General features: G+C 36.9%; 1 long non-coding RNA gene across 9 annotated transcripts; it reads right to left on the reverse strand.

Annotated features, from left to right (window-relative positions):
• Positions 1–1,546: 1,546 nt before the first annotated feature.
• LOC133742574 (uncharacterized) lies at positions 1,547–4,531 on the reverse strand. Of its 9 annotated transcripts, none has more exons than XR_009862630.1 (6): positions 4,433–4,531; positions 3,832–3,904; positions 3,320–3,596; positions 2,892–2,973; positions 2,685–2,797; positions 1,547–1,912 (listed from the first exon to the last, which is right to left on the reverse strand). It is a non-coding gene; the product is annotated as an uncharacterized LOC133742574 (long non-coding RNA). The 9 variants fall into 9 exon arrangements; XR_009862626.1 differs by having other exon boundaries at positions 3,320–3,514; positions 3,832–3,932; positions 4,433–4,530; XR_009862625.1 differs by having other exon boundaries at positions 3,320–3,520; positions 3,832–3,932; positions 4,433–4,530.
• Between the last annotated feature and the right edge of the window lie 19,879 nt (positions 4,532–24,410).

Below are 24,410 nucleotides of genomic sequence, written 5' to 3' on the forward strand. Positions count from 1 at the left end.
ATGGCCATAACTTCTTCATACGAACTCCGATTTCCGCGTTCCATATGTCCACGAACTCGTAACGACGCTCTCTACGACTTTCGTGAAGGAAGTTTTTAGAGAATCCCAACGAATAAAAAGTCAACCTTTGAAACCCCCTTAAAACCATATTCTTCAACTAATAATTCGTCCGAAACACTTCCGCTCCCCCGTCCACGAGCCACGAAACCGTCCAATAACTACAAATTAGATTCCGGAAAATCCTCGGAAAATAAATACAAATTTCCGGGGCATCACATTGTGTTTGTTCAACTTGTTATTCTTCGTGCCTGAAAATCAGGGCGTGAGAATATAAATGAGGAGAAATTACTTCAAAACAAATCTGGGTAAGGACTGAGGAGAAATACTCTCAAGTAAATCTAGGTGACCAGCAATCAATTTGGCTATAACTCTAACGGATATATTCAATATGGAGAACTACATTACCAGTCAACCAGTTGGATTCATCTTTATTATCCCCCTATAGGAGAACCAATCGACAGCTGAAAAAAGGTTTTGGACTATAATGTTTATCACTATAATTCGAACTATATATATGGGTTATGTTTTCCTTTAATTGTTGTAATTTTGTAAACCAACGAGAGCTTTTCAACCTCCTAAAGTCTCTCTTTATATTTCTAGAATTCTCACACACACAATATATATATATATATATATATATATATATATATATATATATATATATATATATATATATATATATATATATGTAAATCTAATAAATTGAGTCTTTCAATAATTTTTTTTTTCAAGAATAACTTCGATATTTTCGATATCTTCATTTTTTAAAGTTTTGATATATCTCTTTGGCTGATATTTTAATCCTTGGCAGATTTGCTTTGAGGGGATTTCTCCTCTGTCTTCATCCAGATTCGCCTTGAGACTTACTATTCACTCAGATTCGTCATGAGGGGATCTCTCCTCACCCATATTTTCCTTGAAGAGATTTTTTCCTCACCCAGATTCTTCTTAAAGTGATTACTCCTCACCCAGATTTGCCTTAAAGGATTTCTCCTCACTCAGATTGCCTTGAGGGGATTACCTTACCCAAATCAGTTTTGAGAGGTTTTACCATGATGCATTTTTTCCAAACAGGTTAGGCTGCTTCTCTACTAAGTCATTTTCTGAATTGAAACCGTTTTTAAAATTTTACACCCCATAAAACATCTATCATGTTTTATTTTTCTATCCTATCAGATTTTATATGTATTTCTTCAATTTGTCAGGATATATCCAAAATATTTAATATATCGAGGATATTTGACTATATCGGAGAAATTTCACCGAAATAGAAGAAAATAAGATTTTCTCTATATAATATATTGGTCACATAAATCAAGAAATATATCGATGTATCAACAAATACTAGCAAATTTGCCCACGCTATGCTGCGGGTTAATTTTTTTTTGAAGTTTTAAATGTGATAGATGAATAATTGATGGATTGTGTGGAAATATTGTTGATTGCAATTTGGTTAAAACTAACAATATAATCACTTGATAATACATAAGCAAATTGCTTAGTGCTTCATAACATTATATAGTAGAATTTTTATGCAAATCAAGTAGCAAAAAATTGAACACTAACTGTTTTTGTTGAAATTTGTAGATTTGGTTTGATTTGAACTTATTCGCACGTTACCCAAATTTCTCCACAGCAACCTGTAAGTTCAAATCTAGTAAGATCTTTGATGGATGTTAGCTTCAACATATCCAGCTAATGAAAAAGCAGATTGAGACTTCTTTCTTGTATGATCTTAGTGGCTTCATGTTGCACATCTTGATTGCTAAATATAAGTATTACAGTTGGTCCATGCGCTGCAAGTTGCTTGGTAATTTAAAATCAGCCACCATCGGTGTTAAGATCAGTTGAACTGTTTGTCCAGAAAAGCAAGTTCAGTGCAATTTGGGAGAATTAATCGAATCAATGAAATTGGAAAAAAGCATTATAATTAAGGATCTTAACCCTACTGAAGATAGTGATATGAGAATAAAGTTGAACATAATATGACTATGAATAGCGAAGAAAAAAGTAATGAATCTTTGACTAAAACTAATATTGGAGTGGTATCTGTTCATTCTATCCTGTACTACTAATCATTCAGTTAAAAGTTTCAAAGAGTTTATCATAGAAAGTTCTCCCTGCGTTAATTGAGATAGTGCAAAGCGGTAACAAATTTGACACTCTAAGCAGAAAACGCATTTCTATTTTTTTTTTTTTTTACCATAACAGTCGAGAGAGTTTGTCTTGGCAAAAAAAAAAAAGGAACCAACTATACCTCAAAAGAATAAACCGAGCAATAGCAAATTTGAGACTATAAGCAGAAAACACATTTTATTTGTACGATATAAGATGTACAATCAATCTAGGATTAAACTAAAGCTATAACAATCCTTGTCAATATCTAAGTTATGAGGATTATTATTGCCTAGCTTGACTTCAAACTAAAGGTCAAGCAATTACAGTTATTGGAAACTTTCTCAGGTCTGGCTAAGAACTAAAATGGTTTACTTGCTTTTAATTACTACTATTAATTGAATTAATTTCTCGTGAGAAATCGTAAGCAGGCATTGATCAATAATTAGTCTATAGGAAATCAAATTAATAGTGAAACATAGAGCCATGAAAGTCTAAGAAACCATTACCAGTAATGCACAAATGGTCCTCTCTAATACACCAGCGTAGCAGAAAAAATCTCCAGTCAATTTAGCGAGTTCAAGTGTAGTGAAGTGATGAAGATTGGCATCAACCGGTGATCCTGCCAACATAGGAGAGGTAGATATAAACTTCCTCTGAGTTGGCAGTAGCTTCAGAATGTAAACATCTGATTTCAAAAGGCATCAATAGTTTACCTTGTCTGGGAAGTGGTTGTGCAATTCTGCCAATTCAAGATTGCTTGTTCGTGTTAAGCTGTTATTCTAGATGCTCCATAATCTGGTGAATGAGCTAGAAAGTCAACTAAAAGAAAAATAATAATACAACTATGAATACCAAAGAAAAAATTAGCAAATCCATGTCCCATAAAAAAAAAAAAAGATGTTAGTTGAAGATTAATAAATTTGCATACCAAAACCATGATCACTATGCTATCCATTCAAACCAAAACTTAAATCCAAAGTGTTTTATACTCAAATCTTCATACCAAAAAAAAAAAAAATTAGAAACAAAACACCCAATCAAGACCACAAATTGATACACCTAATAAAAACCCAAATCACAACAAAGAAAGAAAAACCCAACCTTAGCTTAATAGAACTGAAAAAATCAATCAAACACATACCTCTTTTGCTCCTAAAACCTGTCTCCCAAACTCGATCAAAATCTGGGCACGCACTTCCTCCAAAACAAACCCAAGCGTAGCTCCCAGAGATGATCAAAATCTTCCTGAAAACTCCCGCCCAATCTCTGCTTCTTTTCCTGAAAGCTCCCTCCCATTATTTAGCAATGATCAACTCAGTTATCTGTAGTAGCTGGTCTGCATCTTCAAGGGAATTAAAAATCTTCTCAGAGAAGTATATGTTGCATCTTTGAGGTCCATTGAGATAAATGACCTTGCACTGAAATTTTATCTTCTAGATGTTATTAAGCTTCTACATATTTTTCTATGACAGGGGTACAGTGCCAAATGCACATGGTGTGTAGAATGTAAGTAAGGTTTTATTGATCAAGTTCAAGCAATATACATTACAATCTTCTAATCAAGAGAACATGCATAAGGAAATCAAGAGGCTCTTCAATCATGAATTGACGAAGCTAAAGGAAAAGGCTTGCCAATAATAGAAGTATCCTTACCTGCACATGTAATGATGATGTGTCTTCATATTGATTAACTAAACTTTTCCTTCAAAGGTCTGCACTATAGAAGCTGTTGGCAATATTATTGAAAGGGAATGCTGGACATGGCAGAGTAGCATTGATGAAATATTCAAAAACAGAGAAACCGAATAATTTAAATTAAGTTGAATCTCATTTCCATCATGAAGAAATTGGTGGATCTCTTGATGTCCTTCTCTTAAAATTGGTAATTAAGAATATGAAAAGTTCACAAATTCAAGAGGGGCTTGGTTCTCAAGGAACAATACAAAATGTGGAAGATTGACTACCTTTCATTAGAACTTTTATATGGAATGAGGACATGGTAGAGCAGCATATATAGATGAAATCGAAAACTTAGATTAAAGTTGAATGTGATTGCACCGAAACTCTGAAATTGAAGTGTCTAGCTAGCATTATGAGGTGGTTTGACTGAGCATGAAAAAAGAACTCTTCTAGTTTGATGGAGCATGAAATTGAAAAAAGAATTCTTAATTGGAGAATTAAGCCTTAGTTGGATATTAAATTGACTATCATTCAACTTTACAAACACTTCTATGTAACTATAAAATCCGCATACCTGTGCAGAACCAAGATCAAAAATGTTTCCAGCAAATATCCCTCTAATCAGATTCTCTACCCGCTTGCCTTCATCTTCACTTGGCACCCTTTTACTTAAAACAACACTACTTTTTTAGAAGTTCACTTTCTGACCAGAGGCTCTCTCATAAGTACTTAACCCTTCCCTGAAAGTAATGCATTCTTCAAGAGTATCAGCACCAAATAATAAGCTATCATCAGCAAAGAATAGATGATATAATGTAGGAGCTTGCGGACACATTTTTAGTTCTTTGATAGCTCCAGAGTGTACTGCATGCCTGAGAGATTAATGCAGATAGACCTTCAGTACAAAGAATAAATAAGTATGGTGAGAGGGATCACCTTGTCTTATACCCCTTGTTGGTTTTAAACGAGCAGTTGCTTCCCCATTTACCAAAATGGCATAACTAACAGACGTCACACATCTCATAACCATGTTGATCCAGTTTGAAGCAAAACCCAATTTTGTCAGTATAGAGTGCAGGAAAAGACATTCAAGGCGATCATATGCTTGCTGATATCAAGCTTCAAAGAGAAGAAACCCTCATTTTGAGTTTTCAATTTGTGCATGAAGTGTGCAACTTCGGTAACTACCAGTGTGTTGTCAGAGATCAATCTGCCAGGCGCATAAGCACTTTGAAGCGGTGAGATAATTTCAGGCAACCATCTTTTAAGTCTATTAGCCAAAACTTTGGAGCAGATCATGTAAATCACATTGCATAAGGCTATAGGACAAAAATGTGAAGCATCAGTAGAGTTATTTATTTTTGGAATGAGACAGATATGAGTGAAATTGGACTCAACCCAAATATCTCCCCCTTCCAAAAAGTTCCTAATGGCCAAGCACATATCAAGACCCACAAGATGCCAATATTTTTGAAAAAACGAACGGGGACATACCATCAGGTACTGGACTTTTCGGAGGATGGATTTGAAATAATGCAGTTTTGATTTCCTCATCAGAGTAGGGCAAAAGCAAGTCCTCATTCATAAGGGCAATAACTTTCCTTGGTGTTGCCCTAAAAACTGCTGAAACAGCCTTGTCATCCACTCCTTCAGTAGTGAAGACCTTTTGATAATAACCCCAAAGAACATCTTTTATTCCACTTAGATTAGTAAGCCATTCGCTGGCATCATTCTTAAGGCCTGTAATGGAGTTTTGATTTTTCCTGTTGGAGGATTTTCTATGAAACAAAGTAGAACTTCGGTCACCATCTTTTAGCCATATAGCTTTCGATCTTTGTCTCTAGTACTTCTCTTGAATTGAAAGTAATTGACTCTGTTTGACATGTAGAGCTCTTTGTTCCTCATACTGCAGTGGCAAATAGGGCTGCTTCATAATATCGAACAACTTTTTTTGTATTGCATGAAGTTCTGTTTTCTGTTTTTGGAACTCCACTCAGTGCCATTGCATAAGCTGTTGCCCCGCTGTGTTAATTTTAGTACCATGTTGCTTCAACATATTTCCTGTAAGAGCTGTTGCCCAATTACGTTTTATAATCTCAGTGCATTGGTCATTCCCATACCAACCCTCCTCAAAACGGAACATCCTTGGACCTCTTGTTGATTGCTGTCGAGCTGCTTTGACCTCCACAAAAAGAGGATTATGATCAGAATTTGATGGAGGCAGGTTTATCACTCTGCTCAAAGGGTAAAGGTTTCTCCAATGCACAGATTGAAAGCCACGATCTAATCGTTCTTTTGTGAATTTGTTTGACCACGTGAATCTACAGCCAACAAAACCCATGTCTATCAAACCTGCTAACACCATAGTGCTGCGAAATTCATTCATGGCAGGAGCAGCACGAGGGACACCACGTGATTTATCAGCTTGAGATAATATCTCATTGAAATCTCCAGCCATGAGCCAAGGTAGCGAGCAGTTTTCATGTGCAAGTGTTTCAATCAAGGACCACACGTTCTGTTCCGGGTGTTTCTGGAAGCAACTCCATATATTCCTAAAAAGCGCCATGAAGCAGTCGCTCCATTCTCACACACCTCCGCATCAATGTGATGCGGGGATGAGGTACGACTGTTTACATGTAAATCATTGCCCCATAAGAGTGCAAGGCCTTGAGAATCTTTCTGTTTTGGAAAGCATATATTACCAGCAAAACCTAATCGATTTATGATGGTATCGATCTGATGTTCCTAGAAGGAGCCTAGAGGGGAGGTGAATAGGCTCACAGCCAATTTTTTCGTTCAAAAATTTTCTCAGGGATTGCAACAGGGTGATCAATCCTGAGAACTGATAATGAACAGATTGTATTGTAAATTCAACAAACCAACTAAAGCAATAAAGAACACATGTTTTGTTGACGCAGTAAAACCCTATCAAGGGAAAACATCTGCGTGGCCTTTACTCTTGAAAGACCAAAACCAAATCACTATGAAAAACAAATTACAAGTTTACAACACAGGGATTGAACTGGACGCGGCAATCCTTCCTAGACTGACTCACTAGGCTGTGGTAATCACTCCTTGCTAATTGTTTATACAAGTGATACACTTTGAAATCCCAACTATGAAACAAGCTATGAACGCAGCAAGTCCTTCTTGGAGATTTCACCTTTGAAGTTTGCAATACCCAACTGAACTCATGGGATGCAAGAGATGAATATGCATGAATGGTTTTGTGTTTTTCAAATTGTTTTCAACATGGAACAAGACATTTTGAAAAGCAGAAAACCAAAGAGATAAACTCTTGATAAACAAAGGGACTGAAACACAAGTGTTTTGAATACCCGAATAGGAACAGAGAACCCATATATATAGAGGAGGAAGAGGAAGGACAGTTCACTCAAAGAACCCTTAATCTCAATTGGAGTAGGTAAACCCATACCCATAATTTCAGATTGCCCATGTAAACCCATGCTCCTAATTTCAATTGGGAATACCAATTCAATAAGCCAAACACTCCAACTCCTTAATCAAAACTGACACAAGAATGGAACCCATGAAAAACCCATGGTTTTGTGAAAGAGATGTCATGCAAGAGCTTACCGGAGCCATGATGAAGATGGGTCTTCTTTTGATCTTCAAGATTTAAGCTTGATCTTGGACAAGACAGCAATACGAGATGGGATGGGGAAGCACGACAGCACGGTAGCAAAGCAGCAAACTGATGAGGTAGCAAGTTCTAATTGAACTAGTCTTCAAACTTTGCCTTTGGCTTTTGACAGCAAGGTAGCCACACACAAGAGAAGAGGAAGTAATTAAGTTGCAATTTCTCTATCAAGCTAAGGTGGGGAAGCTGCCAGAAAACTGATCTTCAAGTCTTCACGTGGGTCTTTGAAGAAGAAGCAAGTTGGAATCATGCTAAGATGGGAAGCTGACAGCAAGGCAACCACAACAATTGTAATTAAACAATTATGGGCTTGGGCTGCAACCTTGGGCTTCTTTAATGAGTAGAGTTTTGTGAAGAAGGAATGCCAACATTTATACTAACAATCTCCCCCTTTGGCATTCCTAAACAAAACACTACTTTGCAACACAAGACTAGCCTAACACTTAGACAGCAGCTGCAAAATAAACCTGAAACAATTGCACAAGCAATACCAAGTGAAGCAAGGGCACAAGATAAACAATGTAACCAAGCATTTGAGATCACATGAAGTATTATCAATAAGGAACAGCCACAAAAGCCACCAAGAACACCCTAAAAGCACCCTAACACTAACACTTCTCCCCCTTTTTGTCTAGGAATGACAAAGGGACAATGCTATCAACAAGAATAGAAAACATCCATTCAAGAGCACAAAATCTGCAGAAAAATGCAAATGGCCAACTTCGATAACATTTTTGAACTAACAACCTTCAATTTTGAAGAACACAAGGAAAACCCCATATGAATCAATGAATACTCCCCCTCAATATATGCAGCGGATTATTGAGAATTTAAAAATGCAAGCAAGCAAGGATGAAGGACATAGTCAATCCTAGATTTTTCTCGACAAGTCAGGCAAAGAGCCACAAAGGATTGCAGAGCACATTTGAATCCCTCCAGATCCCACAAAGAAACTCAAGACAATTTGACAGTTCCTTTTTGTAAACACAGCTCAAGGATGACTTGTAGCATTTCATGATTCTTGAATTGTTGAGAAACTTGAGCTAAAACATCCAAGGGATAAGAATTGATACACAAGAGATCATAAAGGAATGAGATGAAGTCCTATTTGTTTTCATTGATCCTTATCTCTCCAATTTTTTTTTTTTTTTTATAATTTATTTAGCTCATAATCATTGGCTTTGTTAAGCTGGAGCTTTTAGGAATAAAACCATATTTTTGACCCATGTAACAAGTCTTATGTCAATGGCTCTCAAACCAGTTGGTTTTAAGGCATTAAGTGTAACAAGGACACTCCAAAGGACATATCAACTCGAGTCAAAAAGAGGATATCAAACAAGAAGATACCACCAGGGTGACCAAGCCATTCCCTTTTCTTCCCAATCCTCATATCGTTCACCACGACCGAGGCCCGTTTACTTTGGGAATAGCCTGGCCAAGCTTCTCTAAATATTTTCACAAAGAAGCATAAACTACTCATCTCAAACCATCATAAAAACTGAGCACAATATAACACCCCACAAGAGATTTAGGTGCAAGAGTTTAAGATAATAGACTTTTTCAAACAAAAATTGAGCAGTGAACAATAGAAAGCTGATGCAAAGTGTCTTGAGAACCTTGAGTGACCAAGGAAGAAGAAATTATGAACAAACTACCCTTTGATCTTAGATCAAGACATGATCAGTATTTTCCAGGATTGAAACAATGCATGCAATCCCCAAAGGAAATAAAACACTTATTTTTTCACAACCTACACTAAATGCAGCACACATAATATATAACAAACAGCCTGCATATATGAGTGAGAATATTCAAACAATAGAGCACACTCCAATAGACTTCCTAAGAGACTCAAAACGAAGGTTGTCTAAAGGTTTTGTAAACAAATCAGCCAATTGATTTTCAGTGGGAATAAATTCCAGCTCAAGGATATTTGCATCAACAAGATCACGAATGAAATGATATCGAATATCAATATGCTTTGTGCGTGAGTGCTGAACAGGATTCTTAGAGATGTTAATGGCACTAGTGTTGTCACAAAAGATAGACAACTTACCTTGAGGAAAACCATAGTCGTTCAACATTTGTTTCATCCATAACATTTGGGTGCAACAACTACCAGCTGCAATGTACTCGGCTTCAGCAATTGAGAGAGACACACAGTTTTGCTTCTTGCTATGCCATGAAACAAGATTGTTTCCCACAAAGAAACATCCACCCGAGGTGCTTCTTCGATCATCCACATTTCCTGCCCAATCCGAGTCAGTATAACCTGCAATCTCAACATTGGAATCAAAGGTGTACACCACCCCATAGTTAGAAGTTCCAGAAACATATCTAATGATGCGTTTAACAGCTTTTAGATGTGATTCCTTAGGATCAGCTTGATATTTAGCACAAACACCAACACTAAAAGAAATATCGGGTCTGCTAGCAGTGAGGTATAACAAGCTTCCTATCATGCTTCTATACAAGGTTTGATCAACACTAGTTCCAGTCAAATCCACATCAAGTTTTGAACTAGTTCCCATTGGATTTCGGACAGCAGTAGCAGTATCTAAACCAAACTTTTTCACAAGGTCATTAGCATATTTGGTTTGAGAGATGTAGAGACCATCACTCCTTTGTTGGACTTGCAGACCAAGAAAATAATTCAATTTTCCACACAAACTCATTTCAAACTCATTTTTCATGATATTAGTGAATTCTTCAATCAATGAATCTGAAGTTGAACCAAAAACAATATCATCCACATAGACTTGAGCAAGAATTAAATGATGAGAAGTTCTTTTTACAAACAAAGTTTTGTCAATTGAACCTCTAACATAGCCTTTATCCAAAAGATGAGAGGAAAGTCTCTCATACCAAGCTCTAGGGGCTTGTTTCAGCCCATAGAGAGCTTTCTTAAGTCTATACACATGGTCAGGATGAATAGGATCTATGAATCCTGCAGGTTGTTCAACATAGACTTCCTCTTGAAGAACACCATTTAAAAACGCACTTTTCACATCCATTTGATAAAGAGTAAACCTTAAATGACATGCAATGGCAAAGAGAAGACGAACAGATTCAAGCCTTGCAACGGGGGCAAAGGTTTCATCAAAATCAAGACCTTCAACTTGAGAGTACCCTTGTGCAACAAGCCTTGCTTTGTTGCGGGTAATCTGACCCTTTTCATCAGATTTGTTTTTGAAAATCCATTTTGTTCCAATGACATTTGAAGAGTCCGGTCTTGGAACCAAAAACCACACATCATTTCTAGCAAATTGACTCAATTCATCTTGCATGGCATTTATCCAATTAACATCACACAAAGCCTCTTTAGCATTTTTAGGTTCTATAACAGAAACAAAACCATAAAATGTAATGATGCAAATATCTTCTTGATGCTTTGCAATGAAGCATGAAAGAATAGAGAGATTGCTTACAGCCCTTTTTGCTTGTCTTCTTGTTTTCAAACCATCATTCAAATCACCAATGATGTCGGAAGAGGAATGATCTTTATGCACTTGCTGCTGTCCAGTTCTGTAAACAGGCTGGATTGCAGAGGTATCATCAATCCCTACTGAAGCTTCCTCATCTTCTTGGCCTTCAGCAGCAACATCATCATTCTTTTCCTTTTCGAAAAGTACCTGATCAAAACTTATACAAGGAGTATGTGAGAGCACAATTGAGTCATCAATAGAGACATTAATGGTTTCCATCACAGAACAAGTTCTCTTGTTATACACCCTATAAGCTCTACTATTCAATGAGTAACCAAGAAAGACTCCTTTGTCACTTTTAGCATCAAATTTTGCAAGATATTCTCTATCCCTATAGATGTAACAAGGACTGCCAAACACTCTCAAATGGCTCACATTTGGTTTCTTTCCTTTCAAAATCTCATAAGGAGTTTTTTCAGTTCCCGGTCTAAAGATGACTCTATTTATGGTATAGCAAGCATTGCTAATCGCTTCTGCCCAAAAAGTATGAGCAAGACTAGCAGAGTTTAACATAACTGTCCCCATTTCAATTAAGACCCTGTTTTTCCTTTCCACAACACCATTTTGTTGAGGAGTTTTGGGAGCCGAGAACTCATGCTTAATTCCCATTTCACAACAAAACTTGTCAAATGAAGCATTTTCAAATTCAGTTCCATGATCAGTTCTAAGTCTTACAATGCATCTATTTGAAGAATATTGCTCATTTAAAATCATTTTGCACAAGCTTTGAAAGTTGTCAAAAGCATCAGATTTTTCACTCAAGAATTTCACCCAAGTGAACCTAGAAAAATCATCGACTAGAACAAGCATGTACTTCTTACCACCTAAGCTTCTAGTTTGAACAGGTCCAACTAGATCCATATGCATTAAATCCAAAGGTTGTGAAGTAGACAAAGAATTAATGACCCTATGTGAAGAACGAGTTTGCTTACCAAGCTTGCAACCCTCACACATACCGGTTGGTTTCCCACTCAATTTGGGCAAACCCCTTACCCCTTCTTTGGTGGAGAGCTTCACCAAGTCTTGGTAGTTCACATGGCAGAGCCGTCTATGCCAAAGATTGAGAGTATCTTCAGTCGAGGAGGAACTAAGACAAATCTGAGAAGAAGCAGAATCATTAGCATTAACACAATAACAATGATCTTTGGACCGTAGTCCACCCATAACACTCTTACCCTTACCATCAAGAACAAGACATCTCAGCTTATTGAATCTAACCTCTTCAAAGTCATCACTCAATTGACTCACACTAATAAGATTAGCTTGGAGTCCTTCAACATACAACACATTTTTTAAATTTGGGATACCTGGAGCAGTTACAATCCCTTTTCCCACAACCTTTGCTTTCTTTCCATCACCAAAAGTGACAGAACCACTGATAGCCTCATCATAGAAGGACGAGAACCAGTTTTTATCACCTGTCATGTGCCTAGAGCACCCACTATCCAAATACCAAGTATCAGCTCTTCTAGACGAAAGAGCAGTAAGAGCAACCAAACATGTAGCAATGGAGTCATTTTCTTCAACGTATGAGAAACAACAAGAGGATAGAAGACACATTTCAGAAGGTTCAAAATCAGTTCCACAAATGTCAAAGGGCTTAAAATCAACAGAGGCAAGTGGATGAAATGACTTATTTTTCTTTGCCCAAACAACTTTTTCTTTTCTCGGGATTGCAACAAGTTTAGCAATCCTTCCAAATTCTTTCAAAGATTTTTCCAAAGTTGACTGTAAAGAAAGAAACAAAGAGTTTTCATGAGACTTTGTTGACTTTTGAGGACCATTTCTGAGTTTATGACACCTTGGTCTAATGTGTCCAGAGATACCACAATGGTGACAAATGGGAATGAATCTTTTGGATGACTTAGGGACACTTTCTTTTGGCAACAATTTACTTTTCACAAAAATAGTTGGCCTTTCTGAGGAGCTTTCTCCAGAATGAAAACCAAGACCCTTTTTATCCCTATCAACTTTGCCCATTCCAATCATTTTGGAAACTTTATCAGATCCAATAGAAAATTTTGAAAACTTTTCTTGAGAATCACGTAAAGATTTTTCAAGAGAGATTTTTTCAGAAGTTAGAGAATTGACTAACCTGATTTGAGCATTCAAGTTCTCTTGTAGAGTCTCCACTTGACTTACCAAGGCATTTCTTTCAAATTCCCACTTCTTCTTGCAGGATTGCAACTTCTCTGCTATCCCAGTTTTTTCTTTTTCACAAGAAGCAAGTTGATCCTTCAATTCCTCAGTCTTTCCAATCATTATTTTTGAGGCTTTGTACAGCTGCTGGAACTTGTTAGTGGCTACCTCCTCAGAGTGCTCATCATCATCAGATTCATTTGAGGACTCATTTTGGGTGGTAGCAACAAGAGCAACATTCTCCTCTTCATGGTCGGACTGAGTTTCTGATTCACTATCACTCCAAGAGGTTTTAAAAGCTCTATTTGATTGAGACTTAAATTTTTTGTTTGCACAATCAGCAGCAAGATGACCATATCCTTGACACTCAAAACATTTTGGTTTTTCACCAAAAGACTTCTTTTGAAAAAACTTTGAGGACTTTGAGTATTTGTCATTTGAAACATCATCATTTTGATTTCTTTTGGAAGAAGTAGAACCAGAAAAATTTCTAGAGCTAGAAGAGGGTGACCTTCCGGATTTAAGAAATTTTTTGAACTGTTTTGTGAGAAGAGCAAATTCTTCTAGATTAAAATCAGAAGGGTCTTCTTCTTTTTTCAAAGTGCTTAAAGCAATTGATTTTTCTTTCTGACCCTTTCTCCTTTTTGACTCAAAGGTTTTCAAATTTCCCACAAGCTCATCTAATGAGTATGAATCAAGATCTTGAGCTTCCTCAATGGCAATTTACTTAGCCTCAAAACTAGGAGGAAGAGCACGAAGAAACTTTTTCACAATTCCATGCTCTAAAATAGGATCACCCAACCCATGACATTGATTGGTAACATTGATGAGGCGACTATGGAAGTCATCAACAGATTCATCCTCTCTCATAGTCATTTCTTCAAATTCAAGCACAAGGCTTTGAAGTTTTTGTGCCTTCACCTTTTTGTTACCCTCATGAGTGGTTTGAAGTAATTCCCAAGAAGCTTTAGCAGTTGGACAATTTGTAATTCTTTTTCTTTCCTTATCCGACAAGGCAGCGAAAAGGCTATAGCGAGCTTTAGTATCACATTTGTGATCAGATTGCTCAGCAACAGTCCACTCACCTCTTGGTTTAGGAATAGGATTTGAAGTTTCAGTTTCCCTTTTAGTTGGTTCTATCCAACCCTTCTCTATAATGTTCCATAACTTATCCTCTTGAGATTGCAGGAAAGCCATCATCATTACTTTCCATTGAGAGTAATCTTTCCCATCAAAATATGGAGGAGAGTTAATGGAACTAGACACTCTATCACGGTCCATTCTAGGAGGCCAGAGGAACACACTAACACAGGTTAGTGACCCGCTCTGATACCAATTGATGTTCCTAGAAGGAGCCTAGAGGGGGGGTGAATAGGCTCACAGCCAATTTTTTCGTTCAAAAATTTTCTCAGGGATTGCAACAGGGTGATCAATCCTGAGAACTGATAATGAACAGATTGTATTGTAAATTCAACAAACCAACTAAAGCAATAAAGAACACATGTTTTGTTGACGCAGTAAAACCCTATCAAGGGAAAACATCTGCGTGGCCTTTACTCTTGAAAGACCAAAACCAAATCACTATGAAAAACAAATTACAAGTTTACAACACAGGGATTGAACTGGACGCGGCAATCCTTCCTAGACTGACTCACTAGGCTGTGGTAATCACTCCTTGCTAATTGTTTATACAAGTGATACACTTTGAAATCCCAACTATGAAACAAGCTATGAACGCAGCAAGTCCTTCTTGGAGATTTCACCTTTGAAGTTTGCAATACCCAACTGAACTCATGGGATGCAAGAGATGAATATCCATGAATGGTTTTGTGTTTTTCAAATTGTTTTCAACATGGAACAAGACATTTTGAAAAGCAGAAAACCAAAGAGATAAACTCTTGATAAACAAAGGGACTGAAACACAAGTGTTTTGAATACCCGAATAGGAACAGAGAACCCATATATATAGAGGAGGAAGAGGAAGGACAGTTCACTCAAAGAACCCTTAATCTCAATTGGAGTAGGTAAACCCATACCCATAATTTCAGATTGCCCATGTAAACCCATGCTCCTAATTTCAATTGGGAATACCAATTCAATAAGCCAAACACTCCAACTCCTTAATCAAAACTGACACAAGAATGGAACCCATGAAAAACCCATGGTTTTGTGAAAGAGATGTCATGCAAGAGCTTACCGGAGCCATGATGAAGATGGGTCTTCTTTTGATCTTCAAGATTTAAGCTTGATCTTGGACAAGACAGCAATACGAGATGGGATGGGGAAGCACGACAGCACGGTAGCAAAGCAGCAAACTGATGAGGTAGCAAGTTCTAATTGAACTAGTCTTCAAACTTTGCCTTTGGCTTTTGACAGCAAGGTAGCCACACACAAGAGAAGAGGAAGTAATTAAGTGGCAATTTCTCTATCAAGCTAAGTTGGGGAAGCTGCTAGAAAACTGATCTTCAAGTCTTCACGTGGGTCTTTGAAGAAGAAGCAAGTTGCAATCATGCTAAGATGGGAAGCTGACAGCAAGGCAACCACAACAATTGTAATTAAACAATTATGGGCTTGGGCTGCAACCTTGGGCTTCTTTAATGAGTAGAGTTTTGTGAAGAAGGAATGCCAACATTTATACTAACACGATCAGCTTTTGTTTGGCTAAGGTTTCTGCAAGGAAAACCAGTTGAGGACGTTTGGCTCGAACCATCTCAATAAGAGCTCTCTGTGTTTCTCGATTCACAATACCTCGACAGTTGCATACAAGAACGTTGCCTTGCCACATGATAATGCAATAATAGTCACAAAAGCAAGCGGATAATTTCTTTCGATCCTTATTACTTATTGATGGTTCTAATTCCTGTCAGGTTGTTCCAAGCAGTGATTATTTGATTTTAGTTTGCAAAGTTTCTTAGGCACTCAATTATCATTGTGCATTTATGTTTTTTTTTATAAAGAAAATAATAAATTATTATACTCTTGCTATCTAAGTTTGCTTTTTCATAGATGTGGCTGAAGATGAAGATGCGGGCAAAAGAAACATTAAGATCAATGAAAATGCAGTCATTCTTGCTGCTTTACCATGGATTGTTGGTGACACCATTTCAGCAAAGGTAGTCATAAAATGTATTATAATCCGACAATATTTTATTCATCAAGCTTATTATATTAACAATCCTATATTAATGATGCTTAATGTAGAAGTGTCAAGAGATTTAAATTAGTGAGTCATTGAAAAATTGTTGCTGAAATTGTTAGGTGTCTGGTTTCTTTTCTGAGGAAAGATGGAGAGTTTCCAAACATTGTTTTGGAAGCACTGAAAAAGGTATGGCTCAACACTATTGACTTTGCCTATATTTGAAGATTTTCTTCATTTTTCATTCTATGAAGTGCCCTATTTTTTAATTTCACCAAGTCTACCATAAATAACTGGTTCCCCCATCTAGAAGTGATGATGAATATTTAGGAAGTAAGTGTTTTCTTATGTTTCAAGAACTGGCCGTTCAGCTCTATGGAGCGTGCAGGAGTGTTTCCATGAAGTTAGAAATTAAAAGAATTGTTAAAGATGGCATTGACTATGCTATTCAAGATGCTCCCAAGCAGTCTTCTTTTCTAGAAGGTGATGTGCTCCCTTTTGCACTCATACTACCTACGGATAATATCTAGGAAATATACGACTTAATTTTCACATATTCTATCATTCTAACAAGTATTACTAATTTCCTACTTTAATTTCTATACTTTTTCTTACAAATAGTAAAAACATTGTTCAAGAATGAATAAAGAAGTTAAATAAAGAGGGAGATGCTAGTTGCTGGGACTCTTACGGATGCTAGTTGCGCTCATACTACCTACGGATAATATCTAGGAAATGTATGACTTATTTCTCACATAATCAGTCATCCTAAAAAGTATTACTAATTCCCTACTTTAATTTCTATATTTTTTCTTGCAAGTAGTAAAAACAATGTTCAAGAACGAGTAGAGAAGTTAAATAAAGAGTGAGATGCTAGTTGTTGTGACTCTTACAAGTGCTAGTTGCACTAATACTACCTACGGATGATATCTAGGAAATGTATGACTTATTTTTTACATATTCTATCATCCTAAGAAGTATTACTAATTTCTTACTTTAATTTCTATACTTTTTCTTGCAAGTAGCAAAAACAATGTTCAAGAACGAGTAGAAAACTTAAATAAGGAGGGAGATGTTAGTTGCTAGGACTCTTATAACATGTTCATTGACTCTTATTTAGTTATGTGCAGAATAACAGTTTATTGCCAAACCGCTACTCGGATGGGTCTCTAACTGCTTCCATTGTACATAGATGTCGTTAATTCACCTCATTTTAGAAAAAATTACTGTTAGAAAATATGATGCTAAAGAACAAACAGAGGAGCCTCATGTGGAGTCACTAAACAAGACTTCTACAGATACTCATAAAATTACTCTGTTGGAACGGATGATTACAAAAATATTTCAAGGGTAAGAAGTTCCATAACATGATCGAAATCTGCGTTAAAATCCTAAACACGCCATCATGCAGATCACCAACATTAAGGATACCTATGTTGGTATATAAGTGCTTGTAATGATTATAGACCACATTGAAAGCAATAGCTGGTGAATTTTGACGCAGTAAATGAACCAATCTAGACTTATTTAAGAAAAAATTCAACCCCCGCTGTAAAGAGGCATTTAGGGAGGCTACTTATAAGGTACTGCACATCAATCTTCGTCTTATGGAAATTATCAAAAGCAGTAAACCACTCATAAACCAAAATTTGACTGAGCCCATGTTGCATAACCAAATAACCATTCTTACAATACAGCATCATTGTCATAGCATTGAGAACAAACTTGACAAAATCGCGCGTAGTTCGTAAGTGAGGATGAATTGTCATAAACAACACGTCACTCCTATATAAAGAAAATATCAGAAATGCAGAATAAAACAAAACCAATATAGAAACAGAAAAATAAATAAAGAAGTTCCGAGTTAGAGTTATTAGTAAAAAAAGAAAATAAAAATGATTTGATTTGCCCATGCTTTATAATCTCTTAGTTTTTACTTATTAGCTTAACCACATATGTAGGTTATTTCTCAATCGCTACCGAGATGATGTTGACTATATTTGAACATTGTCATAGAGGCACCTAAAAATATGATTGGAAAATACCCATCAAAGTTTCGTAAGGATCGTTGCTTGAAGTATCTTGGATGGACATTGATTGATAAAGTACGTTTCAAACCACAGATAAATTGTACACTTATTTCCTCTTTAGTTTTGCTTATGTGCTAGAAAAACCTCAATTTTCCACTCATTTATTGCTTCTAAGAGTGCCGATGTAAGGACAGCTTTAATACGTGGAATAAAACATATTTACAAAGTTGATCCTAGTGCGAAAACACTTGGTTTACTCACTGATAATATATCTACTCGAGTTCTAATTACAAATTCTAAGCAAGTATTCCATAGATGGAGTTCTAATTGATTATGTCATAGATTACGTTTGGAAGCATATGGCAGAGATGAAGGTTTGTTACTGTTACTGTTTCTTAGGATGGAGGTTCATGTTCTATTTTGCTTATTATCAACATTTTATTTGGAATAAATTTTATCTTTTGTTTTACTATTATCAACTTTTTTTCTAGAATCAATTTTGTGTTCTATTTTACTTATTATGAACCTTTTCTTAGGATGATGATTTATTAAAAAGAAAATATGGAATGAATTTTGGTTATCATCAACTTCTCTTTTACTGTTATATTTTCTTAGATTGGTGGTTCATGTTCTATTTGTAGAACTGGAATTGTAATATCTCCATGCTCTTGAAGGAGCTCCTATGGTCTAAGAATAGCGATGAGAATGAAACAAACTTGGTATGGCTTCTTTGTGCATCTATCAAAAAGGCTGTATGCGAGAGGATTGTTTGTGCTACTGATATTCGAAAGCCATCCTATAGAACAAATGAAAAAGTCTGTAATTTTTCACTTTCGTCTTTTATTTTGTTTGTTCGAATAACAACAATAGCATAATCTTTCATCAAAATTTTATAGATTGGTCAAAGACAAATATATTGCGTCTGGTTTGGAGAATGTTTGTTTTTCATATCTGACATGCTTCTGGAGAAAGGCATAATCAAGTATAAAGGGTCCAGCTTGGGTTGAGTGTTGCCTACTAATCAAAAATAAATAAAATAAAAAATTAAGGGATAAAATTGAATCGTGCCTTTCGGGCTTTCAGGTTTATGGATACCAGGGCCTGGGAACGGCCCATTAAAACTCAAATGGTCGGGCCTTATTTCTTTGTGTATTTTTTTTCTCAAAGCCCGGCCCGAACCCGATGGTTCATATCGGTCCAGTCCAGGTTTCAACTAAAATGCCTAGGCCTACTATTTTATAAAGGCTGCTGAATCTTTAGTCCCTAGGCTTTCTTTTGTTAATTACTGCTGTATCCCTCCAGTTGGTCATGCTGGTGGCTTGTTTTTAGTCTGGAACTCTACTTATCATATTTCTGTTATTAAAGTCATTCTCGGTTTGTTCATTGTAAGCTTGTTAATGATTGTTCTGGTGATGTTTGGTTCATGACTTTTCTTTATATGTATCCTCATGAGATCAACAACATGAATTATGGGATGAACTTGTTCACTTACAAGTCTCTCCTCATGATCCTTGGTATATTATGAGAGATTTCAATTGCATCCTTGATTTACAGGAGAAACAAGGTGGTATTCGCTTAATTAGTTAACCGTTTTATGCTTCAATTTCGGAATAACCTCAATAGACTTGGCATGATTTCTTTGCCTTGTGCGGGCTCTTGCTTTACCTGGACTAATAAACAAAAGCATAATCATAAAATTGCTAAACGTTTAGATCGAGTGGTTGTTAATAGTTCTGCCTGACTATGTTTCCCCATGCTAGTCTTCATAACTTGCCTATTGCGGGTTCAAATCATGCAGACTTTAATTCAGTTGTTACAACTGCTTGGCAAAATCATACTACTAGCAATGTTGTTCAAAGTTTTGTAACCAAAGTTAATGCTTTTCAGGCCCTTGCCAAACATCGGAACTTTACTGTTTTTGATGACTTACATAAGAAAATGAGACAATTTCATGCTTAACTTTTGCATGTTCAGTCTAATAGAAACTTCTCACCGCAAAGCTTACATCAAGAACTTACTCTCACTAATAATCTTGAGCAGTTATTTAGAGATGAAGAACTTTTTTGGGCTCAGAGATCAAAATCTAAATGGTTAGAGTTGGGAGATAAGAATACTAGATTTTTTCAAACTCAAGCAACTATTTTATGCAAAAAGAACCGGATTTCCAAGTTTAAAGATGATGCTGGCTATTGGTCAACTGACCCTGATTACATAGCTCTTATTCTTGTTAATGCTTTCAAGCATCGTTTTACAAGTACCTCATGTCCACATAGAGACTTTACTCGTTCCTTCATTTCTTGTATTTCACCTGTTATTACTGCTAAAGATAACCAAAGTCTTTTAGCCCCAGTTTCTCTTGATTAAGTTCATGCTGGTGTTCATGGTATTGGTGCCCTCAAGGCTCCATGACCGAATGGTATACTAGCTTTATTTTATCAACGTTATTGGGATCAAGTTAAAACTCCTTTGTTCGGGTTAGTTTCCGGTTTCTTTTAGTATAATATTGATTTATCCCTTATTAATAGAACTCATATAGCTCTCATTCCTAAAATTGAAGAATCATAAACTGTAAATCATTTTTGCTCTATTAGCCTTTGTAATGTGGCTTACAAGATCGTTACAAAAATTATGGTAACTAGACTTAAACCTTTGCTTTCCAAATGCATCTCCTGTAATCAGGGTGCGTTTTCTCCTGGTAAGTCTATTTTTGACTATATTCTTATAGCACATGAGATGTTTACTCATTTTTCCAACAACAAAAGTAAAATTGGCTTCATGGCTCTCAAGTTAGATCTTGAAAAGGCTTATGATTTTCTTGATTGGTACTATCTCATGGCCTGTCTTGCGGCTTTTGGATTTGATAAAAAATGGAACCAACTAATTTACTCTTGTCTCAAATCAGTTCCTTTTCTATTGTGCTTAATGGTGTTGCTCATGGTTCCTTCTCCCCTATTAGAGGGATTAGGCAGGGAGATTCTTTGTCTCCTTATCTTTTTATTTTGGCTATGGAATCGTTCATTAGAACTTTAAATAACTTAGCTGCTACTTCTAAATCCCATGTTGGTCTCTTACTTCACCTAGAGGTTTTAGAGTCTAATATAATGTTTGCTTATGATTGCTTAATCTTTGTTAAAGCTAACCATACCGCAACTAAGAATATTTTAGCAGTCCTTCAAAACTATGCTGATGCTTCTGGCCAACAGGTGAATATAAGTCTACTTTATATTTTTCTACTACTGTCTCTTCTTCAATATAACGTGATATTTCTACCTGTTTAGGCATTCAGCATAAGCTATCCATTGGTAAGTGTTGATACCACACATCACATACCGCCAAGCATAAGCAAGGACCTCATAGGTAGGCTCCATGACACGGTTAGTCCTGCCTACGACATGCATCCGGTAGTCCAACACCTGAGCTACCTCGCTATGGTGGAGGTTGGCCGGTATCTTGCCGGGAGGCCACCCTCCCATGCTCTCCAAAAGGCTTCAAGGGAAACAAATATGTGCATTGTGTCCCACATCGGAAATATAGAATAGAATGGGACTTCCTTTAGCTATAAGAGGAAGTCCTCCCCTTCTTGGAAAGGGATGGGATCCATGATCCCCACACTTGTATACTACAAAGGCTACTTGGCCTCACTCATAGTGAAATCTCTAAGTGGACGTAGCCTTGCCTCAAGGGCAAGGTGAACCACTATACATGCTTCTATCACTCTCTCTCTCCATCATGCTTCATACTTAGTTCCCGTATTATCACACAGAAACAGTAAGTATCTAGGCATTCCTAATATTGTTTGGTGGAAGGATCCTATTAATAAGAATGAGCTTTTGTTTCGAATGCATAAGAAATTTTCTGGTTGGAAAGCAAATACTCTTTCTAGAGCAGGTAAGTTAGTTTTGATAAAAGCCAATATCTCAGGGATGCCTAATCATATGTTATCTTGCTTTAAATGCCCTTCTAATTTGAACAGTGAAATTGATTCAGCCTGCAGTAGGTTTTTCTAGGGTACTTTGTTCCTAAAGTCCCTTAGTCTCAAGTAACATTACCAAAAGATAAGGGAGATTTAGGCTTTCGTTTTGCTTCTTGTCATAACAAGGCTGCTGCTTTGGCTAAACTTGGTTGGAAAATTTTAACTCCTCCTGAAAACTGGTGGGTGAGTTGGTTTCCCAAAAAAAATCTATGCAATACTTCTTTTTTCAATGCTAAAAAAAAAAAAAAGAGTTCCCATTCCATTTCTTGGAAAGGCATTTTGGAGGCCAGAGATTTATTGATTAAAGGTATCCGATGGATTGTTGGATGGTACTTCTATTCATTTTTGGACTTATGACTGGATTTTCCCTTTTCCTTAGATTAATTTGATTCCATGGGATCAGAGACATCAATTAGATACCTCTATTACTGTAGACCGTTTCATCTTAAATTCAGTTTGGAATAAGCAAACCCTTCTTTTGTTACTTCCTTCTGATATTGTAGATAAAATTATTGCCTTTCCCTTGCCTATTAATCTTATCCCTGATCAGTTTATTTGGGGTCCTTCTCCTACTGGTGTGTTCTCTATTAAATCTGCTTCAAATATTCTGTTTGATCAAGTTCATCCACATTCTATATCAACTCTTTTGAATAGAATTTGGAGACTTACTGTTCCCCCAAAAGTTAAGGTTTTCAGTTGGCTCTTCATTAGAAACCTTCGTACAATCCTAATATTTCTCCTTCCTGTCCTTTTTGACATTGTAATGTAGAAACTATGGATCACTTATTTAGAAGATGTCAATTTGCTATTTAGGTTTGGTCCCAACATCAGTCTTATAATCCTCTTAATTGGAATGGTTCTCTCATAGATTGGTTAGTTCATCTTAATCATAGTAAGCTTAAGGATGAGCTTCTTGGTCAAATTCTTATGATTTTCTGGTCAATCTGGAACTCTAAGAATTAGGTTGTTTTTCAACAAAAGAATGCTAACCCAATTGCTTGTTAGTTTGTGTTAACGTTAGTGATCCGTGGGATCTCTAGTTAGCTTAAGAGAGAGAGAGAGAGTGACACAAGATGTATAGTGGTTCGCCTCCGCATGAGCGGGAGACTACGTCCACTTGAAAGCTTAACTAATGTGTTTAGGCCTTGCGGCCCAAAGGAATTACAAGAGATGTAATGGGATGTGTGAATTGTGGGAGGAGGCATTCCTTTTATAAGTGAAAGAATGCTTCTCCTTTACTTATTCTTCGATGTGGGACAAGTTTCCACATATTTCTAGTCTATTTAACTTGTAGAAAGCCATGTTGTGGAGGCATCTTGGCAAGGGCGGGAAGGTGGCTTCCCGGTGGTAGATTTGCGACTTCCGGATACCGCCGCGTAGCCTGAACATAGGGCTACACGATGTATGTCTCGGTTGGGCCTTGCCATGCCTTGTGGATGTCCCAAAGTGGGTGTTACTTATGCTTGGTGACGTAGTAAATACTCCATATTATTGGAGGTATGTACAAGTCCCCGAAGTCCCCGAGTAAGAGTAGCTTCTTGGTTGGGGAGTTCAAATCATGAAGTCATCAAGCATAAGTAACCGGGCGGTACGGAGCCCACAAGTCCCCGAACTCCGTAAGCAAGAAGGGACTCGTTAACCTGCACAACAAAAACAAAAAGCAGGCATACGTAGAATGCTCGATGCATTGGGCAAAAAATGTGAGTTGCATTGATATGCGTTGGCATATATAAACGTATGAGGTGCGTGATACATGTTGATGTATACACGCGAATGGCGTCGAGTACGATCGATTATGACGTACAAACTCGAGAGCGCGTATGGCCGTGTGAGCATATGGATTGCATATGATAAATGTAAGTTGTATGAGCGCTGCGAAGGTAAGCGATTGTTTGGTTGTTGCTCGTATTAATGGAACGCGAAAAGAATTCAATTTGTCGGGAGCGACAAATGGTAGAAGAATTTCATGTTCCATTAGCGTGTGGTGTGTCGAGTAGACATGAATGTGAAGATTGGGAATGCCGGGAAGGCGTGAGCGGGAAGCTCGAGGATTGCCGGGAAGGCATGAGCGGGAAGCTCAAGGGAGATGAGCGGAAGCTCAATGGGTTGCCGGGAAGGCGTGAGCGGG

The sequence above is a fragment of the Rosa rugosa genome, chromosome 4 (assembly GCF_958449725.1).
Source record: "Rosa rugosa chromosome 4, drRosRugo1.1, whole genome shotgun sequence".
Classification (NCBI taxonomy): Eukaryota; Viridiplantae; Streptophyta; class Magnoliopsida; order Rosales; family Rosaceae; genus Rosa; species Rosa rugosa.